This window comes from Acipenser ruthenus, chromosome 1, assembly GCF_902713425.1.
Source record: "Acipenser ruthenus chromosome 1, fAciRut3.2 maternal haplotype, whole genome shotgun sequence".
Lineage (NCBI taxonomy): Eukaryota > Metazoa > Chordata > Actinopteri > Acipenseriformes > Acipenseridae > Acipenser > Acipenser ruthenus.
Genome location: NC_081189.1, coordinates 98,868,146 through 98,883,785, shown reverse-complemented (window position 1 = coordinate 98,883,785; position 15,640 = coordinate 98,868,146). Strand labels below are relative to the sequence as shown.

Here is a 15,640-nt window from a genome sequence, read left to right as displayed (position 1 = left end):
ATTCCAACAGCTTAGCATGTTACCAACACTGCCACTATGCCGCTTAATAATGGATGACCTCCTGCTATGGTTACCTTGAAACGGACATAGAGTAAAGTGATAGCTTGCAATTAAATATTAAATCCCATTGTGCGTACTTTTTTTTTTTAGTAACTTAAAAAAAGATGTGTGTAACGGGTATTTTATTATCTGATATTAAGTAAAACTGAGAACATGGAATATTGCTACCATCTCCTAGTGTTTTTTATTTTTATTTTTTCTTAGATATACAGCATAAAAGGAGCTCCTATTTAAAATGTGACCACAGAAAGCTTTAACACTTTCTACTTTCTAAAAAGCGACAGTAATTCATATGTAATATATAGTTAAAACTGTCACTAAAGAATACAGTATTACGGGGAAAATTGCAGCATTTATTTATGTATTTTTATGATGGTGTCAAACTGGCATTGCTATCTGTAAGCAAATTAGCTATGTTTTATTATTACTATATTGCAGGAATTGCACACTATTGACAATACCCGGTAAAACACTGTATTAAAAGGCAAATATATGCAGTATTATCTGTAATCCTTGAACACAATTGAATGCTAGTTTTTATGTACTGTATGATGTTGTAATCAGATACTATTGAATGTTAGTTTGTTATAATTATGTACAATAAGATTAAATGTAAGAACACAAAAGCATTAGTCACACACACTATGGTATATTTGATAACAATCTAGTTGCATCGTGAGCCCAGACTGAGGGGAGCCAAGCTCTGTAGGATTTTGACCAATCAGAGAGTTTTGATAAGGATGCCTTACTTTCTATTGGTTGCCTACTACAGAGACTAGGGGCGGAACTAGGGCTATTTAACCCCGGGAAATGTGAATGAAAAGTTGTACTGAGCTCGGTGCCTGGAGTCAGACCCAGGGATCCTTCGGATTCCTGTATTGAAGATTGTTATTTTGTGTACCTTTTACTATTTGATTAAAGCATTGTAAAAACAAAACAAAACAAAGAACTTTCCATTAAACGCAAGCGTGCAAAGCAGAGCTCCAGAATCCGGCGTTTCCCGAGTCAGAGACGGAGTGGTGCGGTGAGGAGCGGCAGCAGCGAATCCAGCGTGTAAGCAGAGTGAGCAGCCAGCGATTCCTGAGTCAGAGACGGAGCAGTGTGGTGAGGAACGGTGCGGTGAGGAGCGGTGCGGTGAGGAGCGGTGCAGTGAGGAGCGGCAGCAGCGGATCCAGTGTGGAAGCAGAGTGAGCAGCCAGCGATTCCTGAGTCAGAGACAGAGCGGTGCAGTGAGGAACGGCAGCAGCGGATCCAGCGTGGAAGCAGAGTGAGCAGCCAGCGATTCCTGAGTCAGAGACAGAGCGGTGCAGTGAGGAACGGCAGCAGCGGATCCAGCATGTAAGCAGAGTGAGCAGCCAGCGATTCCTGAGTCAGAGACAGAGCGGTGCAGTGAGGAACGGCAGCAGCGGATCCAGCGTGGAAGCAGAGTGAGCAGCCAGCGATTCCTGAGTCAGAGACAGAGCGGTGCAGTGAGGAACGGCAGCAGCGGATCCAGCATGTAAGCAGAGTGAGCAGCCAGCGATTCCTGAGTCAGAGCCGGAGCGGTGCAGTGAGGAACGGCAGCAGCGAATCCAGCATGTAAGCAGAGTGAGCAGCCAGCGATTCCTGAGTCAGAGACGGAGTGGTGCGGTGAGGAGCGGCAGCAGCGGATCCAGCATGTAAGCAGAGTGAGCAGCCAGCGATTCCTGAGTCAGAGCCGGAGCGGTGCAGTGAGGAACGGCAGCAGCGGATCCAGCGTGGAAGCAGAGTGAGCAGCCAGCGATTCCTGAGTCAGAGACGGAGCAGTGTGGTGAGGAACGGTGCGGTGAGGAACGGTGCGGTGAGGAGCGGTGCGGTGAGGAGCGGTGCGGTGAGGAGCGGCAGCAGCGGATCCAGCATGTGAGCAAAGTGAGCAGCCAGCGATTCCTGAGTCAGAGACGGAACAGTGTGGTGCGGAACGGTGCGGTGAGGAGCGGTGCGGTGAGAAGCGGCAGCAGCGGATCCAGTGTGGAAGCAGAGTGAGCAGCCAGCGATTCCTGAGTCAGAGACGGTGCGGTGAGGAACGGCAGCAGTGGATCCAGTGTGGAAGCAGAGTGAGCAGCCAGCGATTCCTGAGTCAGAGACGGAGCAGTGTGGTGAGGAGCGGTGCGGTGAGGAGCGGCAGCAGCGGATCCAGCATGTGAGCAAAGTGAGCAGCCAGCGATTCCTGAGTCAGAGACGGAGCAGTGTGGTGCGGAACGGTGCGGTGAGGAGCGGTGCGGTGAGGAGCGGCAGCAGCGGATCCAGTGTGGAAGCAGAGTGAGCAGCCAGCGATTCCTGAGTCAGAGACAGAGCGGTGCAGTGAGGAACGGCAGCAGCGGATCCAGCATGTAAGCAGAGTGAGCAGCCAGCGATTCCTGAGTCAGAGACAGAGCGGTGCAGTGAGGAACGGCAGCAGCGGATCCAGCGTGGAAGCAGAGTGAGCAGCCAGCGATTCCTGAGTCAGAGACAGAGCGGTGCAGTGAGGAACGGCAGCAGCGGATCCAGCATGTAAGCAGAGTGTGCAGCCAGCGATTCCTGAGTCAGAGCCGGAGCGGTGCAGTGAGGAACGGCAGCAGCGAATCCAGTGTGGAAGCAGAGTGAGCAGCCAGCGATTCCTGAGTCAGAGACTGAGCAGTGCGGTGAGGAACGGCAGCAGCGGATCCAGCATGTGAGCAGAGTGAGCAGCCAGCGGTTCCTGAGTCAGAGACGGAGCGGTGTGGTGAGGAACGGCAGCAGCGGATCCAGCATGTGAGCAGAGTGAGCAGCCAGCGATTCCTGAGTTAGAGACGGAGCGGTGCGTTGAGGAGCGGCAGCAGTGGATCCAACGTGGAAGCAGAGTGAGCAGCCAGCGATTCCTGAGTCAGAGACGGAACAGGCGGAGACGTGACTCAGTAGCAGATCCAGCGTGTGTGCGGTGAGACAGCAATTCCCGAGTCAGAGAGGGAACGACGGTGGTGTGGTTCTCATCAGCAACAACACGCAATAAAATAACATAACTAAATACACCACATCTAACAAAGACATCCAATTACACTATGAGAACAAATTTGTGCTATTTTTAATGAATGTCCAGGAGATACATTTTTGCTTGTTGATTTTACTTTGTGGTTAACTAACTTGAGAAATTTGTTTCAGAACTCCTTTATAACCATAAAATATAAAGATTATAAAACATAACATGGCATTGGCAGATGTCACTGAGTTGTCATGCCTTAGAAGAGTAAAATGTTACTTTTGGGAGAGATCTGTGACCATGTTGATACAATGTATTTATTTATTTATGTGACACCATTTGTGTGGGAGAGTTCTTTGGACATACATGTTAATTTTCAATGAGGCCTGGCCCCACCATGAAAGGTTGAAGTCTCTAAAGGGTCATTTGGCAAGGACTCCAGGGGTTAATATTTGTTCTTCTCTGGCATAGATTATTGGATTAAAGAAAAAAATACATTCATGAAAGGGGATTGTTGACAGCACAGTATAGTGTCTGTATTTTAAGTATTGGGTATTATAGCTGAAGATAATAAAAATATACGCAGCAGCCATGGTTACAACTGATCTCACAGTAGTTTGTTAACCTAAACACCATAGCAGACAAAAGCATTATGCATGCAATGGCAGTCATTCAAAGATGAATTAGAAGCCTACTACCGGTATACAGTAAGTACTGTAAACATTTTAAAAAATAGACTTTATATATGTATGTAACTATTTTCTTTAGGTGTTTTTTGCAAAATAATCTCCCCTTGGTGGCTTTCTCCTAGGTAACTGGTACCAGTTCTCATCATCATTACCTCCTGCCACATAGCACCTGTCCTTGTGTAAGCATGACTGTCAAAAGTTCTTATTTCAGTAACCTCACCTCACAGAACACTGTATAGCTCTGGCAAAAGCTGTTTAAGTGAGAGCTTTAAATGAAGGAAGCACCCCTATCAAGCCTAGGTGGCTATTTTAAAACTCCCTGTATCACAACCTACTGTTACCTAATGTGCGGCTACTACAAACAGTTGGTTTACTACCTTTATTACTGCATGGATTGCAAATGTTAAATTATTCTGCGAAATAGTCCAAAGAGACTCCTTGTTAAGGATGAATGTGTTTTTTTTTTTTTTTAACTAACACATGCCAACAAATATTTAAGATCAGCTCGCCTTTGACAAACTATAATTCAGTCTGCCTTACCAAGTCTGATTTCTCTACGTTTCCCACAGCACTTTTTTCTTTTAGTATTATGCAGCTGTCCAGTCAAAGGATAAGGTTTTCTTTCACTGGTTTCCAGTACTGGTTTTCACTTGGCATATGTGAGCTTGCCCAATCAAGTGGATATAGATATAATTATGCAGTAAAAATATATTTAAAATACATGTTAATATATTGTCATCTATTTCCTAAATATATGCTGTATAGTGCGATATATGTTTAAATATATGCTCATATATTTAAGAAAAATATATTTTGCACAACATTCCTACCAGAATACAGTACAAGATATATTTTATAGATGACAGAATTCTAAAATATATTTTGAATTTCATCAAAATATATTGAAATACATTCTAAGAAAAAGGGCTACTTTGTATGCCGTGGCGTGCCCACACTGTTTCTGTAACATATGCATTTTCTTTAGTGCATTTTAACAATTCTTAAAATGTTATCCCAGATCTAAATTTAATTCCTTACCAGACCTTATATTTTACTAATATAGGAAAGCAAAGGAACACTTGTATATTGCAGTTTTGATGTATTATTAATTTGTATTTATCTTTTCCTGAAGAAGTTTAATACTTTATATTATCACACACAAGTCATTATTGTCTTGACACAAAACAAGTTTATAAATGACATTACCTCACAGTACAAGGAATCCAACAGTGTATACTTGCAAGACTCTCTGCACTGTGTTTTCAATGCCCTGATCTGTGTTATGCTCTGCAGCTGTATGGGTTGGATGAATAAAACTTTGTGTTGAATCTGTCATCGCTTCTGGGTAGAACGCATGTGTAGCAGTAATGTTACAATGTAAATCAAAATATTGTACAAATATATGATTTTATATATTTCAAAGTATATTGAAGCATACTTTGAATTATGTTCCCTTATATTTCATTTTATGGACATTTTATATATTTAAATATATTTTTGACATATATTCCCAACATATTTCAAAGTATGTGGAAGCGTACTTTGAAATATGTTCCCTTATATTTCATACTGTATGTTGGGATATATGTCAATGTATGTCTAAAATATATACAATGATATATTTTTACAATGTACTGTATTTCAATATATTTTTGCTGCCATTTTTTAAATATTTCAATAGCTTTAAAACATATATTTGAAATATATTGATTTTCTGCATGGGTTTCTGTAGAAACAATGATATAATTGGCTTTGACACAGTGGCTGCGGAAGTTTTTTACGATTGGGGAGCGAAGCTTCCTCTGTGCTATTTTTAGTGTTCCCACCAAACACAATTTGTGATTGAAAATAATTAAGGACCACATAAATTGCTGCGAGATCTTAAAAATATTTAGCTCAATTGCGACCAAAGCATGAAAAATCGCTGAAATGTAGTTCTAGTGTCTTAATTATGAAGGTTAAAGACATACAAACCGCATTTAATTTCCTTATTTCATGAAAATACCGATCTGAAAAGGCAGAAACGTGAAATATCTAACATTCTTTTTTTAATGGTAATGTAATATACATGTGTAAATAAAAATGTTTTACAGTAAATCACTCACAAAAAAAACAAGTACAGCAAACTTTACAGACTGACCGGTGCATTTACAGTATTTCACAGTAAATAAAAATGGAACACAAACGCGAGCCCAGACATACATCTATATTTACAGTTTACAGGCATTCAATTTCAAACAAAAATGCGCTCGCAAAATTTTTCAGATATCGTCAAGCATGGTCTGTAACACTATTGAGGGTAACAATGAATTTCTATTGTTTCAAATTGTAATGTGCCTATAGGAAGCCTGTTTATTTTAGCCCCCATACCCCCATACCCACCGGTCACGAGGTAAGAGTTTCCAAGGAAACAAAAATAAACCCACGTTAGTGGCCGTAGGTGACTGACAGGATGTACTGGACATTTTTTAAAACTTTTTTTTTAAAACTTATTTATTTATTATTTTTATTAATTTATATTCCATTCTTTTTTCTTTCTTATCTGGGGTATAACAGTCAATTAAAGAAAACGTTGGTTTATAAACACATAATTACAGTTCCTCTGAGATAGAAAAAATCAAGACTGTGACAAGTAGAACGCTCCAGTTGCACACCTGTTGTAAACCTGAGTGGCCACAACTCACTTCTTGAAAAACAGACTTTGAAGAGTTTTAGAAGCAATGTTTGTGGTAATACTGTAGTAAGTTAGTATGGCAAATAAAGGTAGGTAGGTATCATGCAGGTGTGTAGCGCCACACAGGTAGCGTCAGTCACAAAGGTAAGTAGGGGGTAGGGGGTCTGAGGGGCGATGTACCAAAAATGTATTTGAATAATAGGTGCCTATATATTATTTTCATCCAAAAACAGACACTGGCAGACACTGACACATTATCCAGACAGCCAAAGAGCTATCTCGGGAGAGCTTTAAGGTGCCAGTCCGCCGTCACATGAATCAACCACAAGGGGGAGCTCATGTTTACTGCAAGCATACAGAAGTTTACTGTACTATATGTATTAATGGTCGGTGAGCATTCAGATTTGCTTTCCCAACCTGGGTGCTGCTGGTAAATACAAACACGTTTCAGCAAGATATCGTTTTCAAAGTCTTTGTTTTGAGGTCAGATTCATATCAAAATTATTTTGGATAACCCCATCATACTGATGAAATACAGCTATCAATAAAAAGGTATACATGCTGATACTGTGTGTGGGGTGCGTAATATATTTATAGAAAACCTAGATTTGTATTTGCAGTTATAAAAAAAAAATAAAGAAATGTGTAGAAATCTATAATTTCTGGTTCAATGGGAAGATAAAAACAACTGTAATTGATTCATGAACAGACGACATTGTGTACAACTGTCTGTTGTATATATACAGGCTAACTTAACTATAACCAGACCTTCTAACAAACCCACTTTTTTAATGATCCAAGCAGCAAGAACAGTTTTTTGTTTTTGTTTTTGTTTTTGTTTGTTTAATGGAAATTAGCCCTATTATACACGGATAAAACGATCTCGGTAGTGACTGACACTGAACCTTCTCCAGTGTGAATGTGTTATTCTGTCAGTGAAAACAAAGACCGTGGTAGGCTAATTAAAACATAAGGCTGATTCATAGATAATCTATTGCAGTGCGAATCATGTGTGACGTATGCAACCGTTGCCATCGTCACACAAACTGCAACCATGGCAACAGGCGTGAGGCGGTAACAAGATTAAAACAGCTTGCAATGAGAAAAGCACGAAAAATATGAAGCAATCTACGGTGGATGTGTCACGTATAGGGCCTGGATAGGGCACGTAATTACTGTATTCAGCATGTAAGTGTAGTTTTGGTTTTTTTTCATTTCTTTACTGTTTTCTTTTAAATAAAGTTTAAATGTTGATCAATGTGAAGTTGTCTTTAAGGAACTAATGTATACGGCATAAAGATTGGGGGGGGGGGGGGGGGGGGGGGGGTCGTTATAATGAAGTTACACTATATATATCCACGCAGCATGTCAGCTCAAAGTTAAGATGCTTTGACCATATGTTAAATCCAGTTTGCCTGGCAGGTTTTAGTTAATACAAAAGAGAGGTAAACAAGCCTCAGAAAATGATTTTCTACAATACTGTCAACTATTAATTGGTATTTTTACAGAAATTATGGCCATGGTCCAAAAAAAAAAAAAAAAAAAGCCTTATTGACTCCAATCCCTTGTTAATGGCAGTATTGTTGAGGTTAAACTGCAGTGCACACTTAAGATATTAAAACAAAAATGAGAATTGAAGAATTTGCCCAAAGTAGAAACACAAACAAAAACATTTTAGGATGTTCATAAACCCTAAAATGCCCCATATGTACAAATAAATACATATGTGTTGAGCGGTCCAGCGTTGAATAACTTTTTCGTATTCAGTGCTAGGAGTGATTTTTATCTTTTCCAGATCTCATTTTTAAATCTATCTTGCATTCATTCAAATCTAATGACAGATTGTACTAGCAAACCACACTGTTCCAAATTACACCACATTTCTAAGCAGATGCAGAGCTTGATTCAAAGACAGTTGTTATTAGAATTTGGTTGTTTAATTTAAGTTTAAACATTCTTTATTTTCCATAAATTTTACCTGTTATATAATAAGAATAATCCATGATAATTCATGAGGTCTTGAGTTGTTTCTTAAGGGTTGCATTAGATAAATCATTCAACCCATTTAGGGAGCTTGTGGGTAATTTGGCCCCCCTTATTCGTGGAATCAGTACAGTACTGCATGTAGATTCATAGTGTATCCTCTATATATGCCCTGCCTTGCCACCTTATTAGGACCTGTCTACCCGATTTGGTTTGGCATATCCCCAGCATGGGGCATGTTCATCTGGTATACTCTGGGTCACTAGATTACTCGGGAAGGCTGAAAGAATCATGTAGTTTACTGATCAGATCATGTCCACCCAACAATGCTGCTCTAGTAATAACCTTATGGCGATGGCTGCTTTCAGAAGGTAAAATGCACCAATCCTCTGTGCTTGAATTGTGCGTGAATGGTTTGAGGAGCATTACAGAGACTTCAGGCATCTTTAAAGGCCACCACAATCCCTGCTGTACTTCCACTGGAATTAGAGCACCTACTGTATTTATTGCAATTTACAGTAGCTGTTTTTCAAGTGAACGGTTTGAAGTTTTTCTTTTTTTTTTTATTAGATATGCGGATATGCCTCTGGTATCATTAATCATTGTGCAATATTAAATTAGGTCTGCAAAAGTGTTTATCATTTCAACTTTTTTTTCATTTGGCATGTGATAACTTGCTTTTTTGCACTTTTTTAACTTGGAAAAATGACTATACACTTTCATAACAATACAGCAATGGAAAAGGCCTGCGGTACTGCGGCTTACCAAACATGTAGCACTATAATTCTGCTCTGATTTAATATCTGACGTTTTCTCTTTCTACATTAGAGGGCAGCCATACACCTTATCATCAGGGGAAATAACCAGATGCCTTAGGAACTGAGAACTAGGAACTCACTTCATCTGTATTTTTCAAAACTCAGATTGGTGAAGCAGAAATGCTTAGTACAATACTTTCTGTGACTAAAAAACAAATTGTGCAACACTGCATTAATAGCATAACAATTTTCAGATAAATATTTTTTTCTATTTAATTGGAGACGCTTTAAAAATAAGTACTGTACTTGGCTGTTCATAATTACAGTCTAAGGGTTTTATAATGGGGCTAAATGTGTCAGGTACTCATACTATTGGAGATAAAAGTGACATGTAATTTTAATAACTGGACAATGGTCTCCTGTATACCTAATAAGGAGCCTAAATGTGCCATTTAACTTTTTTTTTTTTTTTTTTTAATTTAGTCATTGCCAATTAGTTTTTTTTTTATTATTTTCTCCCCAATTTGAAATGCCCAATTATTTTTAGGCTCAGCTCACCACTACCACCCCTGCGCTGACTCAGGAGGGGCGAGGATGAACACACGCTGTCCTCCGAAGCGTGTGCCGTCAGCCGCCCGCTTCTTTACACTCTGCAGACTCACCGTGCAGCCGCCTCAGAGCTACAGCGTCGGAGGACAACGCAGCTCTGGGCAGCTTACAGGCAAGCCCGCATGCGCCCGGCCAAACTACAGGGGTCACTGGTGCGCGGTGAGCCGAGGACACCCTGGCCGACCGAACCCTCCCTCCCCCCGGACTACGCTCAGCCAATTGAGCGCCGCCCCCTGGGAGCTCCCGTCCACGGTCGGCTGTGGAATAGCCTGGACTCGAACCGGCGACGTCCAGGCTATAGAGCGCATCCTGCACTCTAGCGAGTGCTTTTACTGGATGCGCCACTCGGGAGCCCCCGCCATTTAACATTTTTAATTAAGGCAAATGGGGTTACACGTGTCATGTAAACTTCATAACAGGACTATAGGTGTCATGTTCATTTAAAATGGATTTCAGTTTAATCACTCCAAGCTGATCAGGGGCCTGTTTCACGAACGTGGTTTAATAAAGCCAGGCTTAATTTAAGTTATCTGGTTTGAGTTAACTCGATATAACTTAACCGGCTAACCTGGTTTCAAGAACGTATATCAAGTTTAATTTGATCTAGATAACTCAAGTCGGGTTAACTTTCTGTCAATGCGTGTGGAACCTACCGTTAACACGCATTCTACTGTGGAGTCAAGTGTGTTGCCATGGTAATCTTTATTAAATGGTCATCTAAAAATGGAGAAGTTAAGAAGAGCGACTTTCTTCACTACGAAAAAACACTGCCACCGCCAATAAAGCCAGGGAGGCAGCCTGGCAAACAATAGCCGATGCAGTCAACGCATAAGTAGACTGACTTATACCTCAAGAACTATGAACAATTTTGACTGAATGTAGTTAGGCCTATGCAATCTGTGAATATATCCCTGTGATTTTTTTTTTGATTTTTTTTTATTTCCTCACCTGTGAGTCGTGTGTGTGAGAGAAAGACAGAGACGGGAGGTTTTAATCATACTTAGAGTTAACTTTGTTACAAATAGAGCACAACAGTAATACTGCTTGTTATCTTTTATAAAGGTCAAATCCGGCAGGTGTTAAAAGGACATGGCAACAGATAAAGCTCAAATCTAAAAATATAATTCAGACTGGTGAGTTTTTAAATGTATTCATTAAACACAATGCTATGCCAATAATCTATTCTAAAAATTAACTGTGTATAATATAAGCTTATACGTATACGTAGGGCCTATACATTCAGACATTGAAATTTAGGTCCACGTGTGGCTTTTAATTAAAGCAAACAAAAATAAGTGTCAGAGGAGACAAACCGGGATTGGCCCACCCCCTCCTGACTTCACTCCAGCTGAAGAACTGGCCCTCGCCACCAACCAGGGGCGTCCCGCGATGGACGAGATCCCTGGGGGCAGTTCATCAAACCAACCCTGGACACTAATGCTTTTCTTAAAGGCAAGTAAGATGTATACATAATTGTGAAAAGTTCCGACTTATGGTTAAGCGCATGCTTTAATCATTTATAATAAACAATTTCACACCCCATTTTGTTTCTATACTATAATACTATAAAATGCATTTTGACATTGCGTTACTGTAATGTTTATGATTCTTATGTGATAAGTAATATTGATTTTATTAAATCTTCATAGATTCCAGAAAACCCTGAAACAAGTAACCAGCCAGCAACAACTCCATCACCCAGTTCCAGCTCATGCACTAAGGAGGTTAGTCCTTTGCAACTTGCTCTCTTAAAACCACTGTTGGCCCACATGTATGTCACTTTGGATAAAAGCGTTTGCTAAATGACCTAATTTAATTTTACTTAAACAGAACAAGCCAAGAACATCCATGGAAGTCCAGCAGGTCTACGTTCAACACCTACAAGAGGAAATACAGTATCGCCAACTGAAGATGAAGAAGATGCAAATGGAGATGGCACTGTTAGAGAAACAATTAAATGTCTGATAATAAATAACTTTATTAAATTAAACCACAGTGTTACTATACATTTTTATTTTACATTTTTACATTATATATTTAATTACCTACTCAACTAAAATGTCCAGCAGCAATGGTGTCTCTTACAGCTCTGCCATCTTGGTTTGCCTGCCTGCCAGGCTGGTTGAAGCTGTCTGAGAGGGGGGACTCACTTCTTTCTGATGGTGGCAATATTGTGGAGGACCACACATGCTACTCTGATATCACAGGCCCTTTGAGGTGACACCCTGAGGCCTTTCAGGCAGGCAAACCTGACTTTTAGGATCCCAAAGGCCATCTTGATTTTAACACTTGCACAGAGATGTATTGAATCTTGTCTGAGATCCTGGTTCAGGGTTGAGGTACGGTGTCATCACAAATGGGCCATTGGATTATACTGGGCCATTGTCACCCAGGAGCAGTCCATTATACTGACCTAAAAAGTAGAGTAAAAAGTAATATAATTGTTTTATATTAACCTTGCTCAAATTGTTGACTCAGCATACCTTCCCGGAATATTCTTGAATCATATGCTGATCCAGGCCATTGTGCCTCAACGTTTGTAAATAAACAGTCTGGATCACAGATCATCTGAAAAAGAAAGAAATAAAGTCAGAAATCTATTACAATGGTTAAAGTGCTTAGTACAGACAAAGTCAAAATGAATACATAACTGACTTATTATACACAGTGTTTTTAAATGCATTCACAAGAACTCTAAAAATGATCTGTAATGTTACACTTAGATGTATTAAATTACTTTTATCCACGCACTGGTTACTTTTTAATTGTAGCAACTGTGGCTACTTTGTCACTGATTGTGCAACAATATAACAACCCTCCGTCTCCATGAAGGGATTTAAACTCTAGTGTTCTCTAGTGCATACAATATTATATGATCTAAAATATAATATAATTTACCTGCACATTCAAGCTGTGGAAGCCCTTCCTGTTCACGTAATCTCCCCCTTGCTGAATGGATGGCACCGATAAGCCACATATTAATAATCATAACAATGTAAATGTGATACTTATGTACATTATCTTTTTTCTTATTTATACTGACAAAATAATAATAAAAAATATTGGAAGCTACTTAAGTTTATCATAATGATTACCTGCAACAGCATAGAAGGCATCTTTGATTCTCTTGTCTGGGCCATGTCCGGGAAATGACACAAACACCGGCAACAACCTCTTTAATGCGAGGTAGACTTTTCGTATTGCTCTGCATACCGTTGCCTTAGTGAGTCCCTCAGCATCGCCGACAGGGTACAAAAATGTACCACAAGCCAGAAATCTTAAGCTGATGCAGAGCACCTGTACACATGTACAGTACCGTGAAAAAGTATTTGCCCCCTGTCTGATTTTCTGCATTTTTGCACATTTACACATTGTATTTGGTCAGATTTTTTGGTGGGTTGTAGTAGTATATAGAGGGAGTCTGAGAGAAAAAATGACACCAAAGTTTGGTGCTCCTTTCATTTGTTTGGTGTGCAAGGTAATCAAACATGCAATCTTCAGGTATGAAAAAGTTATTGCCCCCCCCCCCCCCCCCAGTTAACTCAACCCAATTAAAGGGATAATTAGGGTCAGCTGTTTGAGTACTTTGTTTGACAACCAGGCCTGATTTGGGCCAGCCCTGCCCAATATAAATCTGACTTTGGCCCTTACCATCAGAGTGAAGTTCTCAGCACACAGGTTCTAGAGGCACATCATGCCACGAACAAAAGAAATTCCTGAAGACCTCTGGAAAAAAGTTGTTGATGCCTATCAGTCTGGAAAGGGTTACAAAGCCATTTCTAAGGCTCTGGGGCTCCACCGAACCACAGTCAGAGCCACATTGTCCAAATGGAGAAAGTTTGGGACAGTAGTGAATCTTCCCAGGCGTGGCCGTCCTGCCAAAATCTCTCCAAGAGCAAGGCGTAAAATCATCCAGGAAGTCACAAAGAACTCTAGAACAACATCCAGGGATCTGCAGGCCTCTCTCGCCTTGACACTGGGCAAAAATGGGATTCATGGCAGAGCAGCTAGGCGGAAACCATTGCTCACTAAGAAGAACATGAATGCTCGTCTCAAGTTTGCCAAAAAGCACCTGGATGATCCTCAAGAGTTCTAGAACAATGTTCTATGGACAGATGAGTCAAAAGTGGAAGTTTTTGGCCGACATGGGCCCCATTATGTCTGGCGAAAACCAAACACTGCATTCCACAGTAAGAACCTCATACCAACGGTCAAGCATGGTGGTGGTAGTGTCATGGTTTGGGGATGCTTTGCTGCATCAGGACCTGGAAACCTTGCCATCATTGAAGGAACCATGAATTCTGCTCAGTATCGGAGAATTCTACAGGAGATTGTCAGGCCATCCCTCCGTGAGCTGAAGCTGAAGCGCAGCTGGGTCATGCAGCAAGACAATGATCCGAAACACACAAGCAAGTCTACATCAGAATGGTTGAAGAACAAGAAATTTAAAGTTTTGGAATGGCCTAGTCAAAGTCCAGACCTAAACCCCATTGAGATGTTGTGGCAGGACCTGAAACGAGCAGTTCATGCTTGAAAACCCACAAATGTCACTGAGTTGAAGCAGTTCTGCATGGAGGAGTGGGCCAAAATTCCTCCACGGCGCTGTGAGAGACTAATCAATAACTACAGGAATCTTTTGGTTACAGTTATTGCTGCTAAAGGTGGCGTAACCAGTTATTGAGTCTAAGGGGGCGATTACTTTTTCACACGGGGGCACTGGGTGTTGCATAACTTTCTTTAATAAATAAATGAAATATGTATCAAATGTTTGTGTTATTTGTTCACTCAGGGTCCCTTTTTATCTAATATTAGGTTTTGGTTGAAGATCTGATAACATTCAGTGTCAAAAATATGCAAAAATGCAGAAAATCAGACAGGAGGCAAATACTTTTTCAAGGCACTGTATGGGCTCTGCTCCGTCGAGTTGAGAATTCAATTATTAACCAGTCGGTTTGTACCTATATTAGGCATACTATATGATGGAGTAATGTGCTGCTAACTAGTGTGTTTACATGTATCTGCCTCTAACTGGAATCTTGAAGTGTGGTACATGTGACCCTGCAATTCGTGGAAATAATTAATTGCGTGCACTGAGCATACTACCCTTATATAAGAGTTGACTTGTAAAGATTTCCATGTGTCATTTTCTCAGTAGCTATCTATCCAACTGTAAGATGTATGTGTGTAAATAATGGTGTAATAAAGAAACTTGAGTTTTACTTGCCTGGTTTGTGGTCCTTGGGTTATCATCTGGGGGTCGGGGTGAGCGGCACGGAATCTAAAAGTACCTGGAGAGAAAGTTGAAATTAAGCTGTTTGGATTTTCCTTGTCACCTGGTTGTCTCTCAACCGGTTGAGTGCGTACTTTCATGTGACATACTTGTAGTTTACTACATTTTGAATAGGTGGCATGGCTAGCAAATGCTACACGTTACAAGTGATAGTTCATATAAATAAGAATTGGAAGTTGTTCATGTGAATTAGTATGGAATTCATAATGAATTGGTCATTACTACTTTGCCATTCAGTTGTAAATATTTTAGTTTGTATGTAATTGTATTTGTATTAGACACCTACTGCAATTATAAAATTGTTATAACAGCTAATAAATGCTTAAAGAAATTGAATCTTTCTGTCTTAAATTAATTGCCAAAAATATTTGTTTTTAGACCTTTATCAAGATATCATCAACTGTTGTTTCTTGACACTATTTTCAGTTAATTCTAATACAATAAACTTAGAAAGGAAATGCAGCTAGCTAACCAGTGTCATGAATGTGTAAATTGATGCTTTACACAAGATTATACTGACAGTGCTAAGCTCCTGGGAGCTCTGCAACTTTCAAACTTGCCAAGTCCAATCAGAAGAATTAATCGCAGCAAAGCCTATTGGTGTATTCTGATGGGTTTTTCTGC

The 15,640-nt window shown here is 40.3% G+C and overlaps 1 pseudogene; it reads right to left on the bottom strand.

Moving 5' to 3' along the window:
- Positions 1 to 11,796: 11,796 nt before the first annotated feature.
- Positions 11,797 to 13,244, bottom strand: LOC117420424 (putative nuclease HARBI1; annotated as a pseudogene).
- Between the last annotated feature and the right edge of the window lie 2,396 nt (positions 13,245 to 15,640).